This window comes from Eretmochelys imbricata, chromosome 8, assembly GCF_965152235.1.
Source record: "Eretmochelys imbricata isolate rEreImb1 chromosome 8, rEreImb1.hap1, whole genome shotgun sequence".
Taxonomy (NCBI): Eukaryota; Metazoa; Chordata; order Testudines; family Cheloniidae; genus Eretmochelys; species Eretmochelys imbricata.
In genome coordinates, this window is record NC_135579.1 from 81757208 (window position 1) to 81778553 (window position 21346).

The following is a 21346-nucleotide window of genomic DNA, read 5'->3' on the forward strand; positions in this document are numbered from 1 at the left end:
GATGGTCGTCCCTGAAAATAGCTCTGATATTAAAACCAAATGAGAAGTTTGATTTCTATTACATAGGTTCCATTCTGAGGTTTAGAACACCAGACCTGAATGTGTATTGTTTTAATAAGAAAATATACCAAAAAAATAGCAATTTAAGCACTGTAACCAGTAAGAGGCTATGTTGGAATGAAGGACGAGGTACATTTATATGGCAGAGGGGGAGATATAGACATAGTTAAGTCATTTTTATTAATATAATACCTATGGTCATATTCAGAATGTAACATGAATCCCCAGAGGCATGTAAAGAATACATGTGAGAAGGAAAATATCCTTGATAACTTATGAATAATGGGCTTCAATAGAACCTCAAGAGAGTAATCATAGCCAGTGGGATATTTTGCTTATCCAGCAAATGTAATAGAGTTACATTGTGGTTAGGAACAGTCTGCTGAACAATTTAAAAAAATATATATAAAATTCTATTTCAATTGTCTACTTTTTCCTACAGCATTCTGAAAAAAATGTCTGTAGAATGTGCTGTTTTCTCCGAAATTTTTTCAGGAGATATTATTTATTATTTCTGACTCTCACTGTAGAGCACAGCCATTATTCAGATGGGACATATGGAGAATTATCATTTTTCCAAAACACATTGAGCATGGTCAGGGTTATACTAAATTATTCAGAATCTGGGTTAAATTTTCAGGTTGTGGGAGTGAGGATTCAGGTTCTGAGTTGTGTCCTGGCTTCTTTTCTTGACATAAAATTTGATGTTTTGCTAGTTTGGACAAAATGCTATGTACAGTTTAGCTGGTCAAAATAGATCTTGAAAGAGTTCAAGACTGAGCTATCATTAGCAGGAATGTTCCTGCTTGAAGACTGGCAAATGTTCCATCACTGTAGGAGAGAAGCAGCTTTGTGAATGGGAACAACCAGAAATTCTCTGCTCACCCTCAGTGATCTACAGACCTTTGTTTGAGAGTCACTGATACAGAATATTTCATCTGTGAACATTTAAAAAAACCTTCTGGCAATTAAAGCCATAACCATGAAATAAAGTTGGTCTACATGAAAGACCCTCACTCTCAATGAGAGAACTGTTTTGTCCAAAATAAAAAATAATTAAAATGTATAACTACTTGCATTTATGTAACTCCTTTCATTTTGAAGAAAACCTAAAATGTTTTCCATTTAAATTCATATAAAAATATATACTACAGGGACCTTTTCATTCACTACTGAAATGCTCTACTGTGGATTGTGGCAACTGCTTAACAATCAGAAGTGAACACATAGCAGTTTACAGAACAAAGTGTTGGAAAATTAAAATTTTCCATCAAAAATATTTTTTTCTTGAAAATTGGCTTTTCTTAGAAACTAAATCTAGTCTTTTTACTGAAAAAAACCCAACAACCCGGAAACAGATCACTTTTTTTCTCCAGTAGAAAGTGTTGAGGTTTTGGTGGATTTTTTTTTTTGCCTGAAATTTATTTGGTTTTGGGGTTTCTGATTTTTTTCTTGGAAAATTCCTGCCCATTTTTCAACCAGCTCTACATTCAGCTAAATGTCCAGAGAGTAGTCAGGAACATGGAATTTGGCAGGAACACCAGCTATCGTATGTGAAAAGTACTATCTTCAGTGGTTTCAAGTGGATGGTTTAATATCTCAAACAAAAGATAGGCTCTTCTTCCATTCAAGCTTTTCTACATCTGTCCAACCAAGCCCATACTTATGAGGTTTGGGAAAAGTTTATTTAAGGAGACACATCCTTCGTGCCCTTGTCGCTCCTTCTAACTATCACCCCCCAATATATCACTGGCTCTTTGGGACCTATTTCCTAAGAAAATATTGTAACCAGTTGTGAAATTAAGGTAAATTTAGGGCTTAATGTACCAAATGGCTTGCAAGTAGCAAAATACAAAGAAACGTCATTAAACACGAAAAAAAAGAAAAAAGAAAAGGAGTACTTGTGGCAGCTTAGAGACTAACCAATTTATTTGAGCATAAGCTTTCATGACCTATAGCTCACTTCATTGGCCACTGCATGCATCCGATGAAGTGAGCTGTAGCTCACGAAAGCTTATGCTCAAATAAATTGGTTAGTCTCTAAGCTGCCACAAGTCCTCCTTTTCTTTTTGCGAATACAGACTAACATGGCTGCTACTCTGAAACACATAAAAAAATGTAAGTGTTTTAAAAAGCCTTTTTCTTCCTCAAGCCTTTGTAAGAACAGGGGGAGGAAAAATCACAAAACACAAACACAAGTTGATATTAAAACAACCAGGAGGAGAGGGGGAGAAAAGGTCCAATCAAAACAATCCCCCAGCGGTAGTCTTTTCATTTTGGAAGTTTTTCATTCCTGCCTCTTCTGAACTTACATGTGTTCTGCAATCTGTTTGTACTTGAAATATATTTCTAAGGAACATAAGACTGCTTTTCTTTTTTAATTCCTTGTCATGTACAGCCTGTTATTGTGCTATAATAGTTGGTAATGGGTGAACTTCAAAACGTTCATAGGTCTGGATCCAATAAACATCCAAGACTGCTGTGGTTCCTCTTTTGATGACACCTGATGAACTCAGAGTCTTCTGACAAGTTTCTGAAAGGCTGTCCTCCATACCACCTCTTTCCTAACAGGACCTTTAATCATCCAGGTGGTACCCCTCTTTGTGACTAGATGGACCACTTCCCTGAAACCTATCTATACTAGCAGCAGCATCTCCTTCAAGTGGGTTATCTGCCCACCCTGCCCACCGCCCTTTGAGGCAGCATCTTTTCTTGGCCTGGAGATGAGGTAATTTTCTTTCTCCACAATTCTCTGGGAAGATAGTTCCTTGATGTCAATATCAGAGCCCAGCTGGACCGAAGGTGCCTCCATTTTAATTTTTCCAAATATCAAGGTTTGTTTGATGTCCTCTGAAATCTTCACATGTCCCCTGTCACCACTTAATATCTGCAATATGTTCATGAGTATACTAACTTTGGAGCATGGAAAATTTAAAACGGGCAGATCAAAAGAGGGAGAGAACTGAGGCCTGTAAAAAGTGCATGAGAAGCAGAGTATCAAAGATGTGTATACTTAAGTAGTGGACTTTTGAACATTTTATGATTTGCCCATTAATGTCTGTAACTGTTAAGCTGGTATCCATGGAGAGACAGTTGACTCTGCATCTTTTAAGGAAAGGAGCAGTTGTAGTTTCTAGGGGCCAGATTTTTAAAGGTGTAGGTGCCTATACGTACAAATAAGCACCTCGTGAGATTTTCAAAAGTGCCTAGGTGCCTCATCTACTTTGAAATAACAAAATCTGGCCCTAAACTCTTTAGCTGGTAATTGGCCAGTGTTTCAGCACAGGCCCTTATGCTACTCACTCCTGTTTACATTAATAGAAAGAAAGAAAGAAAAAAAACCAACTACATAGTTTAGGGATGCCCTCTAATGGTTTTGCCATAGGATGATGTAATGCTTGCCTGAAGAACGTGGGCACTAGTCATTGTTTAAATCATTGATGTCTTGCTTTGAGAGTGTGCTTTAAAACATTTTCTCCTAATATTAGATTTCTAATAACATTTGTCATAATATGGTGCTAAAATTGTGTCTGGTGGTTTCTATCTGCGATTCCTCAACCACCACACATTTTATCTGATGTTGGGGCCCAATTTTCACCCTCATGTAACTGTGAGTTAGCTATATCAAGGTAATACTGGTGTAAATGAGGGTAGAATTTATCTTGACATTTAGTCCCTACAAAAGTAACAGTAAATGTGTGAAATTTAGGCCGGGTCTACACAAGCACTTATGTCAGCGCAATGCTTGTTGCTCAGGGGTGTGAAAAAACACCCCCTGAAGGACATCAGTTTTGTTGGCATAAGCCCTCTTGTGCACAGCACGATGTCAGCGGGAGACACTCTCCCCCTGACATAGCTACCACTGCTCATTGAGCTGGTTTTATTATGTCAATGGGAGAGATCTCTCCCGTTGGCATAACGTGGCTACAAAAGCGCTCTTACAGTAGCGCACTGTATCGGTACAGCTGTGCCACTGTAAGCTTGTAAGTGTAGATATGGCCTTAGTGGTTTTTTACAGACAGTGTTTTTTCACAGACCAAAAAACAAACAAACAAAAGAACAAAGCCCCCCATTACACCACAGTAATTTTAGGCTCCTCAAGTCTACTGCATTCAGAGTCTGCCTCCATTTTAAGCCCGTCTCATAACCACACACTATGCTTCTGTCACACAAATCGGACCTTGATTTTTTCCAGGTATCATAAATTTCATTGCTGTTGTCTTTGCCAGACTTTTTTAAATAACATGGCTAGTAACCATTTTTTTAAAAAAATTCAGTCATAGTTTAATATGTTTTAATTTAATATATAAACAATTCCAATTAATTTTTATATCTATAATATATTTATAATGTGGTGTCCATTTTAAACAGTTGATCACAGCTTAAACTACTTTTACCATGTTAATTAAAAGAAGAATTACACAGTAGGAATTCTTTTAAATTAAACTCTTTGCTGTTGTCTTGGAGGGCTATACATTTTCAACAAAACTAGGAAACAGATGAGACCAAAAGGCATGATTCATCTCTCACTTACACTGGTGCAAATCAGGAGTAGGTCTGCTGAAGTCTAGCAGAGAGTAGAGGAAGAATCAGGCACAGGGTTATTAAGGTGAGAGAATCCTTTCAAAAGAACAACATAATGCTAACATTGAAGACATCAACAGAGAATGTACAGTGTTAGCATATTCCCTATGGGATTGGTTTGATTTTAAAGTGGCCTTCTTGGGCCAGGTTCTCAGCTTGTGTAAATTGGTGGAGCATCTCACTAATGGTGACCTAGCTATATTTGAATTCTCATTCCTTGAGGGTAAAGTTGACTTGTATCTGTACTCATACACTACACCTATTGGAGGTTCTAGCTGTGGTGATGCGGAAGGCCCCTAACATGTGAAACCTGCTTGTTTTCCCTGGACATCCATCTCAGCTCAATCCTCTTCACTTTTAAATATATGAATATGTTGGGCCCTATTTTACTCATGTAGACTAGACTCCAAATCTGCAAAGGTATCCACAAGTACAGATCCTTATGCCTGTGTGGAGTCCCTCTCATGTCACTAGTAGGAGTAAGCCCCAAAATGAGTATTAGCAGGTTTTCTTCCAAAGAATTCTACTAGGCCAATTCTGCCAGGTCCAAACAGCTGAATAAATAACTCTCAGGTTGTTCACTGAAGAAAAAAAAAAGGACTAATTAATCACAGTTTATCACATGCTTTGTGCAGATTTCTTTTGCCAGTGTAATTGAATACAATTATATACCGTGTATATTGTATCTATTGTAATGCAAGTTGTGGTGATGAGCTGGGTCCAACTAGTATTCTCAGCTGTGAGTGGAATGCCAGGGTCTGGTTGAGAGTGCATTTCTCTTTTATATCACTCTGTCCATTAGATTCTGAACTTTGGCTTCAGGCTAATTTAATCTAAATTACTTTCCTTAAAACAGCACTTCCTTTCAACCTTCTGTACTGCAAGTTTTGCTTATACAATAGCGGTTGCTTGATTTTAAATATATAAAGAAGCATCTTGGAAAGGCTTGTTTATTATATCACAGTGAAAAAATATATCTGTACAGACATAATATACAGTGTGCCATAGATATATGGACTGATAGAGATATTTATCCACTAAAATGTTGTGTCTTATAGCACGCTTTATAAATTGCGCAGAGTTTTCAGAATAACTTCCAAAATGATATACTGCCAATGAAAACATGGCACTGTAGCTTGAAATTTTGTGTTATTCTGTTATTTCAATTTTTTGCTATTCTTAATAATAAGAAAAGCAATATTGATTTTGGATGTAATCATAAAAGAATGATGATTAAGAATTACAGAAATATTTTGTCCCTGCAAGGTCCTTATAACTCTCATGAAATTTTGAACCTATATATTTTATTACCTCACAAATCATTAATATAGGTCAGCAGTAAATTGTGGAGTTGGCACAGTGCCCAGCATAGCACCAAGATCAAGACTCTGTTTTCTAATAAATTAATACCCAAGTCCTTATATCAGAGGTACACAAATTTATGGAGGCATTAGGTATGAAATAATTTTTCAGTTGCCCATAGCTTTTCTACATAGCCAGCTTGAAACTAGATCATATAAAGAAAGTTATTTGTGGCATCAGAAAAACTGCACTAAATAGCCCTGTAAAGTATAGTCAACAGCAATGAAGATGTGGTACGATGCATCTGAAACAAAGTCTGAAATGTCCCTTAACTATTACTGAGTCAGGGGAGTTCAGCACATGTACATGACTGCATGTAGGATTGTCTGATTGTCTGACGGGATGGGAAAAACTGTTGGTAATATTCCATAATAAATGAAAGTAAGAATTTGGTGTGAGATGGTTAAAAAAACCCCCACATCTTTTTAATTGTTGAAAACAAGAACATAATTACTTATCATATACTAGTGATTACTAACAATTTCCTGATGTTTGTTCTTGTAATTACTTGCGATTTGCTTGTGTTTACTAAGAGTTTCTTCATATCGACAAATATTTTTTGCAAATTATTAAATTACTTAACAAATGTAATACAAATATGTATGCACAAAGAAGAATTATTTAGGACCAGATTGTTTTTTCTACCAATGCGTGTGGAGGAATTTCAAAGCAGGCTAATTACCCACTGAAGCTATACAAGAAGGAGGATTGATGGTTCCACAGAAATGTTCTTTTCCCAGGACTCTGTAGAAGCAAATTTCTTAGGTCTCAATGGGGTTTTGGGACAAACCCTTCTCTGCAGTATTATCACCTGCTGACCATGTAGATATCTACATAGCTACCACAGCTAATACTGTTGCAAGTAACACTAGCTCATGCGGAGCTCCTTCATTGGGACAGGAACATGGGGGGATCCACTAATGACAACATGGCTCCTGATGCAGCTGTGCTACCAGTGGGGAAAAGCTTGGAAGGGCAGCATGGAAAGCCAGAACTCTATGGGACTTTCGCCTGGGTCCAACCATCTGTGGTTATCCTTCACCCTAGCTTTCCAGGATCTACAAGTCTGCCCTGCCCATTCAGTGATTGCCTAAAGCCCTCCCAACCTGAGGGAACAATTTTCTCATGGAGTTTCCTGGCTCCTCTATCCATGGAAAAGAAATATTCTAGCCCTTAATTGTCACTTTTTTTTTTAAGACCCAGTTACTTTAAATTACAATTACCACTCATGGAACAAATTTTGCCTGATGGTTACACAAAACCGAAAAGTCCTAAGCCACAAGAGAACAAAGGTGGAAGTTTCCCACGCAGATTTTGCCTTGCACCCAAACTCATTGACAGACCACTTCATAGTCCCTGTTGTCATGAAGACCCTAGAATCCTGGCTTTGGCATCCTGGAGGAGCATTCCAAAGGAGGGCCACATTTTACAGCTTGTGTTTTTCCATGATGTAAATCTCCAAGTTTAAAATGTGCACATGAAACAGGTTAATCCTGTTCCCGACAGGATAACCTACAGAGAAGCAATCCTGGGTTGGGAGAGGCTGTGTATTCTGGCTGTATGGTGTCTCAGGCCAGCAACCAACAATGCTACTTTTTCAGAGTTGACATAGGCACCAATTTTTGCAGCGTATGCCTGGCTCTTATGCCTGTATTTGTCCCAATTAAATTAAATTTTAATATGTAATGTTATGAGCCAAATTCATACGTGATTAAGTGTGTACATGTGAAGACAATGAAATTACATCTAATACCACATCTAACTTTGGCAGAATATAATTACTTCAAATATTATCATAGAGTACAACTTTCATGTGTCTACACAAAGATTATAGATGTAGATATCTGCTTTTTGGGTGGCTGATCTCCTCGAAGGGGACTTTTTAAAGTGTTACAGTCATTTCATATACAAATATTTTCTATGGTTTCCCGCCTCAGACAGAATAATATATTCTGCATCCAAAGTCAACATATGAACTCACCAATAGGTGGCAAAATGGGAACAGAAATATGAAAAAAAATTGAAAATCTCATTGAGAAAGGAATGCTAGGATTTTTGCCTTGCGCATAGATTGAGACTGTTTTTAAAACAATTTATTGCTTATATGTTACCATAGTGAAATTTGTAATGTGCTGTTGTTCTAGGAAGACTTTTATTCAGCCTCATAACGATAATGTGACAGATACCGTAAGAGGAAATTCAGCTACAGGTAGCATAACTAATTTTAGGTCTCTATTGGCTATTATATACATGAAGTTGTAGTATATGCTGTAAACTATATTTCAAGATTAAGCTTTATTGTTCTATGGCTGATTTTGTTTGTCTAACTCTTGTTTATTTACTGTATATCATTTACTGTAAAATATAAAGAGTTGTAACTTTTGCTAAAACAAATAAATTACTGAAATTTAGTCATTTGGGGCCTGATCCTGAAAACACATGCTATCAAATAATATTTAGTATTTACATACAGTAGCACTCTTAATTTGCAAATTTCAAAGGCCTTTACAAAGATGAATAGTAGATGTAAAGTAGGGATAGTAGATGTAAAGTAGGGATTGTGATAGATATTGCAACCACACGCGTATCTCAGGGCCAGGATTGTATTGTTTGAATTGTTTATACCTATACTGGAAACTTACTGACCGCTATACTTACCTACATGCCTCCAGCTTCCATCCAGGACACACTACACGATCCATTGTCTACAGCCAAGCTCTAAGATACAACCACATTTGCTCCAATCCCTCAGACAGAGACAAACACTTCCAAGATCTCTATCAAGCATTCTTAAAACTACAATACCCACCTGCTGAAGTGAAAAAACAGATTGACAGAGCCAGAAGAGTACCCAGAAGTCACCTACTACAGGACAGGCCCAACAAAGAAAATAACAGAACGCCACTAGCCATCACCTTCAGCCCCCAACTAAAACCACTCCAGCACATCAAAGATCTACAACCTATCCTGAAAAATGATCCCTCACTCTCACAGATCTTGAGAGACAGACCAGTCCTCACTTACAGACAGCCCCCAAATCTGAAGCAAATACTTTCCAGCAACCACACACCACATAACAAAAACAGTAACCCAGGAACCTATCCTTGCAACAAAGCCCGATGACAGCTCTGTCCACATATTTATTCAAGTGACACCATCATAGGACCTAATCACATTAGCCATGCCATCAGGGGCTTGTTCACCTGCACATCTACCAATGTGATATGTGCCATCATGTGCCAGCAATGCCCCTCTGCCATGTACCTTGGCCAAACCGGACAGTCTCTACACAAAAGAATAAATGGACACAAATCTGACATCAGGAATCATAACATTCAAAAACCGGTAGGAGAACACTTCAACCTCTCTGGCCACTCAGTAAAAGACTTAAGGGTGGCAATTCTGCAACAGAAAAGCTTCAAAAACAGAAACTGCTGAGCTTGAATTAATATGCAAACTAGATACCATTAACTTGGGTTTGAATATAGACTGGGAGTGGCTGGGTCATTACACATATTGAATCTATTTCCTCACACCTTCTTGTCAACTGTCTAAATGGGCCATCTTGATTATCACTACAAAAGTTTTTTTCTCCTGCTGATAATAGCTCATCTTAATTAATTAGCCTCTTACAGTTTGTATGGCAACTTCCACCTTCTCTGTATGTATATCTTCTTACTATATATTCCATTGTATGCATCCGATGAAGTGCGCTGTAGCCCACAAAAGCTTATGCTCTAATAAATTTGTCTCTAAGGTGCCACAAGTACTCCTGTTCTTTTTGCAGATACAGACTAACACAGTTGCTACTCTGAAATCTGAATTGTTTATGTATCACTGTATGGGGGTGGGGGTGGGTGGAGGGCTGCCACAGCTCCGCCAGGAACTAAGAACAGTAGGGGATGATTATTCAAATTCACTCAAGTTGTAAATACCATCCACCGGGTATGCTTGCTTATATTGGTTCAAACAGCATTTTCCAAAAACCAACAAAGAAAGGGCTTAAAATAGTGGCCTTTAAACTGACTCAGGACCTGTTTTCTGACCCAGCAAATAGACAGGACCTTCCCTCCAAAGCCCCCAACCCTTTTGGAAGAGTGTGAGTCGGTGCATCAGAGCAACGGTGCCCTTCCTGACTAAGTGGGATGTTGCCCTGGCTCACTCAGCTCAGCAGGCTGTCAGTCTATTCCTATGCCCAGGAATCTGAAAACCCTCTCTGTTCTCAGGACCGTAAGCAGGTTGGTAGAGGAACCTAGGCTGCCCACTCCAGATCAGAACCCTCAAGCTAGACATGCAGAATCAGGGTTTGCCAACTCTGACAGTGCCCTGAGCTTTTTTCTACCTTCCCCAAGACCTCTGGAGGCTCTTCAGCCAGTAGGTCCTTTTCTGGGGTGTTGTCCCTGGGTGGCTCTTTAGCAGTTTGCTGACAGGCGCTCCTTCCTCCAGCCTGCTTACTCCTCTGGTAGCCACCCCACACTGCTTCCCAGCCCTTTTATCCTCCCAGCCACTGTAAGGCTACCAATTAGCAGTGGTCAGCTGTGCCTGCATTAAACCTTTGGTTGCTAGGACAGCATGGGGTACATATACCCCATGACAAAGGGCTAGAAAGACTCTGGCCTATAAGTACTCCAGGAGACTGATGGATGACCTCTGGCTTCCACTGGCTTCACTGAGCTCTGTATCAGCCCCTTCATGCAGAACTGCCCCTTTCTCTACTCATATAAAGCTCAGTGATTCCAAGGATGAAGTAAACTAAAAAGGGAAGCTAACAAGAATATTAGGCAGCAGGAAGTTTGAATAGATTGTAATGTGAGTGATCTGGATCACTAACATTCTCTGCTCTAGTCTAGATTGAATCAGAGTTTATCACAGTTGGCCCCAATTGTTAAAGAGAGTGCAATTGACCAAATGTGGTGGAGAATGCTACAAACAGGTGTACAATATATACAAATTCATTGGAATCCCAGATTACCTATGGAGAGTGCAACACAACTTTTTAAAATAGTGCATCCACAAAGCATTGCAATGTGTCTTTAAAAGCAAATGAAATTTATTACATGTGAAGAATGTGACTCAGAAGAGAATCCCTGCTTCCTTCTCATGAATAGCAGTATGGACTCACATCTGAATGGGCTTAATGACTGATATCTGCTACTATTTGCAGATGACACCAAGCTGAGAGGGTTGCAAGCACTTTGGAGGACAAGTTTAAAATTCCAAATGACTATGACAAATTGGAGAATTGGTCTGAAATCAACAAGATGAAATTCAATACAGACAAGTGAAAAGTACTTCACTTAGGAAGGAAAAATCAATTGTATAACTACAAAATGGGGAATAACTGGCTAGGTCAGGGGTCGGCAATCTTTGGCACACAGCCCATCAGGGTAATCCACTGGCAGGCCGCAGGGACGTGCTGGCTGCCGCTTCCCGCAGCTCCCATCAGCCAGGAGTGGCGAACCACGGCCACTGGGAGCTGCGGACGACTGTGCCTGCGGACGGTCAATGTAAACAAAATGTCTCATGGCCTGCCAGTGGATTACCCCATCAGGTAATTTGTTTACCTGATGGGCTGCATGCCGAAAGTTGCTGACCCCTGGGCTAGGTAGTAGTACTGCTGAAAAGGATCTGGGGGTTATAGTGGATCACAAATTGAATACGAGTCAACAGTGTGAAGCAGCTGCAATAAAAAACAAGCATGTTTAGTCTTGAAAAAAGAAGACTGAGGGTGGACCTGATAACAATCTTCCAATATGTTAAGGGCTTTATAAAGCAGACAGTGATCAATTGTTCCCATGTCCAGTGAAGATAGGAGAAGAAGTAATGGGCTTAATCTGTAGCAAGGGAGATTTAGGTTAGCTAATAGGAAAATCTTTCTAACTGTAATGGTAGTTAAGCTCTGGAAGAGGTTTCCAAGAGAGGTCATGGAGTGCCCATCTTTAGAAGCTTTTAAAAACAAGTTGGACAAACACCTGTCAGGGATGGTCTAGGTTTACTTGGTCCTGCCACAGCACAAGGGGCTGGACTTGATGACTTCCTGAGATCCCTTCCTGCCCTATATTTCTATTATTTAATGTAAATGATCATGCAGGTAAACGAAAGATTCTTAGAAGAAATGAGAGGCAATAATGACAAGTGGAGTTGGAATAGGAGAAACTGACAAGTGACTATGTATTGTACAGCTGCAGGTAACCCATAAAACCCTTGAGTGAGAAAGTGGGAGGCTAAAAAACAAAACAGTCATTGAGCTACTATGTGCATTTAGAAAAGGAGTACTTGTGGCACCTTAGAGACTAACCAATTTATTTGAGCGTGAGCTTTCGTGAGCTACAGCTCAAAGCTCATGCTCAAATAAATTGGTTAGTCTCTAAGGTGCCACAAGTACTCCTTTTCTTTTTGCGAATACAGACTAACATGGCTGTTACTCTGAAATATGTGCATTTAGAAGATTTAAAAAATTGGTCAGGTAAAAATGGCATAAGATTATTTGGTTTGAGGCTGGAATAGATGATCCTGCATGATTTAGTTTCCCTGGAGAACATGATTAAAGATGTACTGCAGATTATAGTAGCAGATAACCTTAGGAGTGCTCAAAGTGCATGCAGAATACCAAGATGAAAACCAGAACTGGGCAGTGATTCTGGACAGATTACTCAACATTATCATGGAGTCACAATTATGTCTCCATAATTGTATGACCTATTTCTTCTAAAACCTATATTTAATTATGTCATGGGGTTTTTTAAAATGTCCTGAACACAAGAATTTGGAGAATGAGTACATGTGTACTCAAGAATGGACTAAAAGATATTTAGCAGAAACAAAGGATAAATCATTGTATAAATAATATGACGTTGGTTGAGAGAGAGGAAATGTTATGGGGAAATTCACTGTTTATGGGAAGATTTTGTTAGCAGTTGAGCATGGAATTGATCATGCTAATACAAAATTAGACGTTAAGACTGAAAAACAATTTAGCGAAATAAAACATAAAAAATTCCTGAAAAGGTATATCATTAATATTTACTAAATGTATGTTACTGTGTTCAGCATTGTTGGTGTATATGAAGATTTGGAAAAGTCTGTGTAATCTCCATATAAATCCATAGAATCTCTATATGGATATCCCAAAATATAATGCTTTAGTGTTCCCTTTCTGACGATTGTGGGGAGGATATACCATAGTATGGCTGGATCAGATATATAATGTGGCAAGGTCTTCAGAAGCCTACTCTTAAGGGATTCTTGAAACACAAAGAAACAGGAACAGAGACTTATGGGGAAGATAGGAGAAGTTCCCGTTGAGTCAGTCTGGCTTGATGTAGTGAGAGAAAGAAGAAAAGTACAGCTGTGGATTTTAACCATTACAAACACTTAACCTTTGCAATCCAGCCTTGTCTGGCTGGGATCTGTACAATCCCTGTTTAGATAAGAGTAGCGTTCATGCTCTTTTTTCTTAGTTTTATCAGTCTCTTCTTTCTCCTATACAAACAGTGTCTGGTTTAAATGCAACTGTCATTGGGATCTGACTGGTGAATTTGACTTAATGGGCTCAGGTTTCATCTCTGTTTCAGAGGTATCACTAGAGACAGCCATGCAGCCACATACAGACTCTCCCCAGTTCACTATCAGTTAACCCAAGAGGAAGCAGGAAGCTCATTGCTTTCTCTGATGTTAATTCTCACTACACAATTGTAATATAGATGTAAGCAGTGTCAGGATGAGCTCCACCCTGACACCTGGTGGTGAGGTGTGGCAAGTTGTGGAAAAGAACTTCAGGGGCTGATCTCATTTGCATAGGCACACCCACCCCACCTAGAATGAGGCCATAGCTGCCCAAATGGTCACTTTGGCTGCTGTGGGATCCCCAGTGTCTCTGTTATTGGGGCAGCAAGAATAAATTGTTATTGTGCTGATTATGAGAACAGTGCTTGGAACTGTACTTGGCCTTTTGTTATGGTGGAGGGACTCACCATCAACTAAGTAGCACTCACTAGGCAAGGGTCATGGGTTCCAAAACTCTGTGAATTGAGAGAGGTTGGGGACAAGTATTAATACTTGGTGGCATGGGCCTCACATGCTAATTGCACTTCCTCCTCTCTCCACTGTGGAATATCAGAGCTGATTTTGATTTCATTAGCAGTCTAGTTACAGGTTGCTGAGCTCACTTTGGGCTAATAATGCACCAGCACTGAGGCTCCCCTACTACAAGCTGAATTCACCAAAGAGCTGAACTGACTGAGAGCTGAAATCACTGAGCGTTGTGTTAAGTAGTGGCGGAGCCTGAAGATATATTGTGGAGCAGTTTGCGGGATGGCTGGAGTGCCTTGTGGACAGGCTGGTGGAGCAGTTCATAGGACGGCGGGAGCTGCTGGTGGGACGCGGAGCAGTTCGTGGACCGGCTGGTGGAGCAGTTCGTGGGACGGCGGGATCTGCTGGTGGGCCGCAGAGCGGAGCTGAGCGAAGCAGTTCGTAGGGTGGTGAGCGGAGCGGAGCGAAGGCCTATGGAGCTGTGGGGCAGTCAGCTTCAGATCATGTAAGGTGCTTCTTACCTCCGCCCCTATCTCCACCCAGGTTGGGAGGTAAAGCTCTGTAGATAAACTTTTGAACTCTGGGGCTGCCCTGACCAGGGACAGAGACTTTTGGGTCATTGGACTTTTGGGACTTTGGGTGATTTGGGGTTGCTGGACTCAAGAACCAAAGGGAAAAGGGCATGCCCCAATTTGCTTGGGGTGGGTTTTTTTTTTGCTCATGGGTTGTGTTATGAATCCTGTTGGTGGTGTTTCCCCAACATAATGCCACATTGTCTCTCTCTGTTATTAAAAGGCTTTTTGCTAAACTCAGACTATGTGCTTGAGAGAGGGGAAGTATTGCCTCTTGGAGGCGCCCAGCGGGGGTGGTATATATTTGTCCCAGGTCACTGGGTGGGGGCTCGAGCCAGTTTGCATTATGTTATTGGAATGGATCCCCTAGATACTGAACCCGGCCCTTGTTGCTGCCAACTCTGACGGGCAGAAGGGTTACATAGGTGAAGTCTGTACCTGTGTTCTTGAAATGGTGATGTGTGCTCCTCCTCAGGGGATGTGGATATTTTTGCAGCTGTGGAGCTCAAGCACATGGAACTGTAAGGAGGTCCCTGCTTGGTACTTTTTACCTAGGGAAAGTTACAGGGAAAGTTAGCCCCTTATTTGACAAATTGGAAAATGAAATATATTGCAAAGCGTTGCTGTCAACTTTATTTTATCCTTCAAAACGTAATATGGATTTTGTTAACTGTGCCTCTAATGGGCCATGGTATTTATTAAACACAATTTTCCAAATATATGTAAAAATAACTTCATGGAGAGTGAAAAGAGTTATTGTATTAGTTTATTTAATATAATGTAGGAGTCTACAATTATGAACACATTATTACCTTTTCTTCACCATTAGGTAAAATTAAATACCAGCCTAGTGGCTAGCATCTATATCAATACGGACATTTCTACACCATATGAATTACATTGGAGAATTGAATAAGATTGTCTTTTTTTCTCCCAGCTTTATTGCCATGGTCACAAAAACTCTTGCAGCAATGATTAGAGCAGAACATATCGCTTAACAATGGTATAAGGTATAACAACTGGGGATATTCCCATGTGTTGATGATATTTTGAAATATATTTTCAAGGTCAGCCAGATTTTGGATAAAACATTGGATACAATTAAGGGACCTCGTTATTTATCTTGACTGTTTATTAGCTGCTCCAAATGGAATGTATTTCCTTTGACTAATGTTACGGAGGAGAATGTCACCTTTACCTTATAGAGGAGTCACAGGATACCAATTAAATATTTAGGGATTAAGGTAAACTGTAATGAACATGATGGGTAAAAATATAGTTTTTTTGGTTAGCAAAGAAAATGAGAATTTTGGATCAAATCCAGTTTCACTAATCAGTAGGTCTAGTTTAATAAAAAAATTGAGAATTCTGTCTAAAATTGTATACCTTAATTTTAAATATGACATGTTTAGTATCTCTTTTGCTTGAACAAAAAAGATTGAATACTATACGAAGCATGTTATGTTTCCATGCACAGAGAGCAAAACATGTACTTGCAGTTATTAATTATTATTATTTATGTTGTAGATTTCAATAGCATTTAGGAACCCATTATGCTAGGCAACTGAAGTGATTTATCTCAGATTAAAATAGACAACAATCAGAAAGAACAAAAGTAAAGTCTTTAGGAGAGAGCACAGTGTCTCTATCTTATGTTGCAAACTGTTTTGAGAAGACAGCTATCTCTCCAAGAGGGAGAGGGATAGTCTCCATTTAGACATGCAGCGTACCTTTTCATTGCTACATATCTTACAAAGCAGACCCAATTTATGTTGTAAGGATATCCTCAGATTAAGTTAAAAACATTAATGTTGCTCTGTAGCAAAGAGGTGTTTGCCTTCATGAAGTTTAGAACATATTTTGGCAAGCCAAATGAAACATGCTATATAACAAACAATGTGACATAATGTCACTGTCACGCTGTCTAGAGTGTTTCATGACCGTGAGTGCCAACCTTGAGGCAGACTGTCAGGAAGCAGGGCAGACAACCTAAGCTGGTTGTATGTTCTATTATTAGATTTCACCAACCCCATAACAAATGTGAATTTCTGAAGCACTGTAACAGTCTTACCATGGAGTCACAACAGTCCCCTTGGGCATTCCAGTCTATCTTGCCACCTGGGCAAGGACTTAGTGATAGCTGGTTACTATATGTAACAAAGATCACAAAATATTCAGGTTGCTTTCAGTCCCAAGAGACCAGTCATTTACCCCACGTCAATTTGTATCTTGGATCTCTCACCAAAGACAACATTTGTAGCAATCCTCTAGTAAATTAACTAAAGATTTATTAACCAGGGAAAAGAAATTTGAGTATTATTACAAGGTTAAAGCAGGCAAACATATATACACAACTGAGTTACAGTCTGTGGTTTTAAAGGGTGACAGAATTGTAGTAATCTGTCAGCTCTGAATATCTTTTAGGGCTAACACAGGTTCTGCTTCTGTTTCATAAATCCAGCCCTGAGAGAGTCCAAACAGAAAAAGAGATGAAAAATTTTATTGTCAGCTATTTTTATTTCCTTCTTCCAGAATTCAAGTTGATGGGACAAGCACTTTTGCATACAGTCTTTTCATGTGTGTGAAAGGGCAATTAAAGTCTTTGTATTGTGATGTCCCACAATGGCCCATTTAGTTTTGACAGGCCTTCTTGATGGTTAGGAGATGATCCCTCCTGACTGGGTTCACAATTTCAGAGCAAACATTTTTTTTACAGTCATAAAGCAAAAACTTAAATATCACCTTATAGCATGTGATAAAGATATAAGTGAGATTAATGCATGCAGCAATTTACAAGCATTTCATAAACACTAAACACATTTTTATAAGATCAGTACCCATCTTAACTAACACAGAGATGAAATAGACTGGTTTACAGCAATGAATTGGTCAATGCTCAGCTGAGGCACTTGGCAAGTGGTCTGCCAGCATCAGAGTCACTACAGATAGGCAAACAGGTTCGGCTGAAATAGGAACTGATCTGAGTCTTTTTCCATCCCTCAGACCAAACTGAATCAAACCTTTGTTGACATTCCAGTTATATTACTTCCTGCTTCATCCTACTCAAAGGTATGTTAGTCAAAAAGGGAAGAAATAGTCTATTGTCACCTCCTGCTGGACAGTGGACCTGTCATATGAAGAGGCAGAGGTGTGGGGATAAGGAAGGGCAGTCTTCCCCAAGAGTAGTAGTGCTGGGAGAGGCAGGGCATGGTTCTTTCCCAAGATACATGGTAATCTAGAGGTAGGGTGCAATTTACAAGCATCCCCCAATTTGGAGCGGGAAGAAGGCTGAGAAGACTTCTGACAAGAGGAGTGGAACTGGAGGATGTGGGGGCAGGCCTCTCCCCCAAGTACAGTATTGATGATGCCCAGCTTCCCTTGAAGAATTCTACTGCTGCTGCTGCCCCAGGGAAAGAGGAAGCCAGGCCCACAAATAAAGGTGAGGTCAGCTCCACCAAAGGTTCACTTAGTTTGGATAAGCTTCAGATAATCAAACCTGTAAAGCTTTGTAAGTTCCTTCCTTACTAATAAAGACCTTAGTACATTTAATATATAGATGTTAGACCTGGTTTGAAAAACAACAACAAAATATTTTACATTTTTTAAAAAATGTCAATTTTTTTTCAAAATATTGACAACTTATTTTGAAAATTGCAATATTTCCATTGGCTTTAATACAAATAAAATAAGAACTGACATCTTGTAGTAATGCATCTTTTTATCCCTATGGGAAAGTGTTTGATTGGAAGGGTACCAGCTTCTCTATGATTGTAAGTGTATTTATCATTTATTGAAGATTATTGCATGACTAAAGATGAATCATCTGTGTGTATCACTGATACTGATGTAGGTTAATCCTCATCTCCCAATGGGTTTGAGAAGGCAGAATTTGAGATTTAACCAGATGAACTCTCATGATCCAAGAGTAGTATATTAATAACCTATTGTGTCCTCTCTCAAACAGCATATTAAAAATATTGTATAAAAATTAAGAAAGACTTGCCACAAACCCTGTATTAATATAAATCTTTCAGAGTATGACAGGTGGGAAATGTGTAGTTTTTACCCAGAATAGAGAAATAAGTAATTAGATTTATAAGTGAGGGGATACTCCCTACTAATTAGGCAATGCAATAAGCCTTACAAGAGAAGAGTAATTCCACTGAAGTCATTAAGACTCCTCATGAGAGAAAGGACAATACTTTATTTGTATGCATAAAAGCTGCAGATTGGATTTTAAGGGTTAGATCCTGATCTGCAAGTCAACGGAGCTACAGCAGTTTATACCTGCTGTGGATCTGGCCCTTACATTTATATGGAAACTAAAAGTGTGCCTAAATTATAACACCCCAGCTAAATAACCTCTGGGTAAATTCAAAGTTAGAGTAGATTCCATATTCAAACTTCACAGATTGAGGACAGATTGGCAGTTAAAGAGTAGCATTGGAAGTCAGCAGATGTGGGTTCTGTACCCAGTTCTGCCTCAAACTTTCTGTGTGACCTCAAGTGAGCCATTTAACAATCTGTGCTTCTGTTTCCCAACCTACAAAATGAGGATAGTAATAATTGTTACTTACTTCGGGGAATGCAGTAAGGGTTAATTGATTGATACTTGTGACATGTTTTGAGATCTTCAGATGGCATGTACTATAGAAGTACAAAGCGTTAGTAGAAACATGATTTTAAAAGTTGTAAAACTAACAGCTTGATCCTATTCCGATTAAAACTGTGGGGAAAATTCTCAGTGACTTCACTAGGTGCAGAATCTGGCCCAATATGAGGCTGGATCACAGGTCTAATTGCAAAAAATAAGTCCCAGACCCAAATAGATACGCACATACATAAAGTATTGTAATACACTAGGTACAGTGTATACCCTAAAAATGCAAATAAACATGACTTCTAAATGACTCCCTTATTTAAAGTGGTGCCCCTAGAGGTCATATAAATATTGTTACTTTTCTGCATTACTGTTAGGAATGCACTTATACATAAAGTTTTTGGAATGCTGTGGTTAATAATTTTGGTTTATTACCAAAATGAGTATTGATTTATCACTGAAATTTGGTTTATTACAGATTAGTGCGAACATAAAAGAAAAGACGTTGAACGTTCTATTTTCCTGCTTTTCTGTGGTAAGCTTGTACTTTGTGAAATTAACAAATGCATTTAAAATGTTAAAATTCACACCAGTCATACTGCAGGTGAGGTACAGCTTTAAATGTTTTCCTTGATCATTATTGACATTAATTTATCTTGTAAAAAGGCAATGGACTCTAGGTTTTTTTTGGTCATCATATTCCAGTTATAATTTAACATAGTGCCTTAATGATTGACATGAAGAAGGCTGCAGTGTCCCCCCAAGCAGAGACTTATTTCTCAGTAAGTATGCTTATATATGAAGAATTTTATGCAAATTAATTTTCTATGTAGAACTGCAATCCAAAAGGTCCACTTAGTGGAAAATGAGGATCAATAATTCTAAGCAGAAGCAAATTGAATTATGGCACCACTTCAATTTTCTAATGGTTCTAATGTAATAGGTGAATAACACCAGTTGTTTCATATTGTGTATTGCTGTATGTTCTCATTACAGTGCACTGTACACGTTTTTGCACCATTTACTGCTGACATCAATTCCTTGGTGCAATTTACATTGAATGGGGACATGTTATACCAAAAAAACAAAAAAAGGTCATGTGATAACTTCTTCTCATACATTTCACCAACATTTCAGGAGGGATGAGGATCCATTATGCTGAGCCCTGATTTTAAACTGATACAAACTGATAGTAACAACAACACCTTTTACCATGCACTTCACTGGTGTTATTGCCATTCTGTTAATACTATTCTGCAGCATTGTGTGGTGACAGGAATGCATTGGGGTCAGTATGGTGGTTATCATGAGCCAGAAGACTTCTCTATGTATATATAAGCAGAGCATAATTTTTCAAAGAATTCTCTTACTATTTTACTATGTTGAGTATGAATAATTTAAAATGTAAAAGTACATTTCCTTTTGTTATTACCAAATTATCCAGTAAACATCTTTAATTTTGTTCTTAATAGTTTTCATGGTTTAGGAAATTAATTTAATCAAATGTTCATTAAAACAATAATTACAGCAAGGTTCATCAGCTAGCACATAGAGGTGCTGCCAAATCATCAGTGTGATGTTCCTTCAAAATAGTTATGCTTCAAATTATGATGCAGCCATTTCTCTAGAACATCCCATATTTTCTATAAATCTGCATTTACTGGTCTGCCAGTCACAGATGCAATAGAAAATTGTTTAAACATCTTCATCATTTTGACTATATTTTAAAATTTAGCTCTTTTTAAAAATGGGTTAGATAAAATGGGTTTCAACAGATTGAGTCTTTTGGTTATTAATTCATCGGCAAACAGTCAGTTCCTCACAGACTTAACTGAAAGGACATTCTTGTTATCAGTGGGGCATCACTTGAAACACCTATTGCCTAGAGAAGAAAGATGGTCTGTGGTTAAGGCACTGGGCTAAAAAACGGGAATTAGTTCAAAACTCTGCCACAGAATTCCTGTGTTACCATGGGCAAGTCATTTTATCTCTCTGCGCCTCAGGTCTCCATTTGTAAAATAGGGGTAATAGTACTTACCTTCTCTCACAGATTGTCTGTCTTGTCTATTTATATTGTAAATTCTTTTGGGCAGGGACCATTTGTACTGTGCCAGCACAATGTGACCCCAATCTTGGT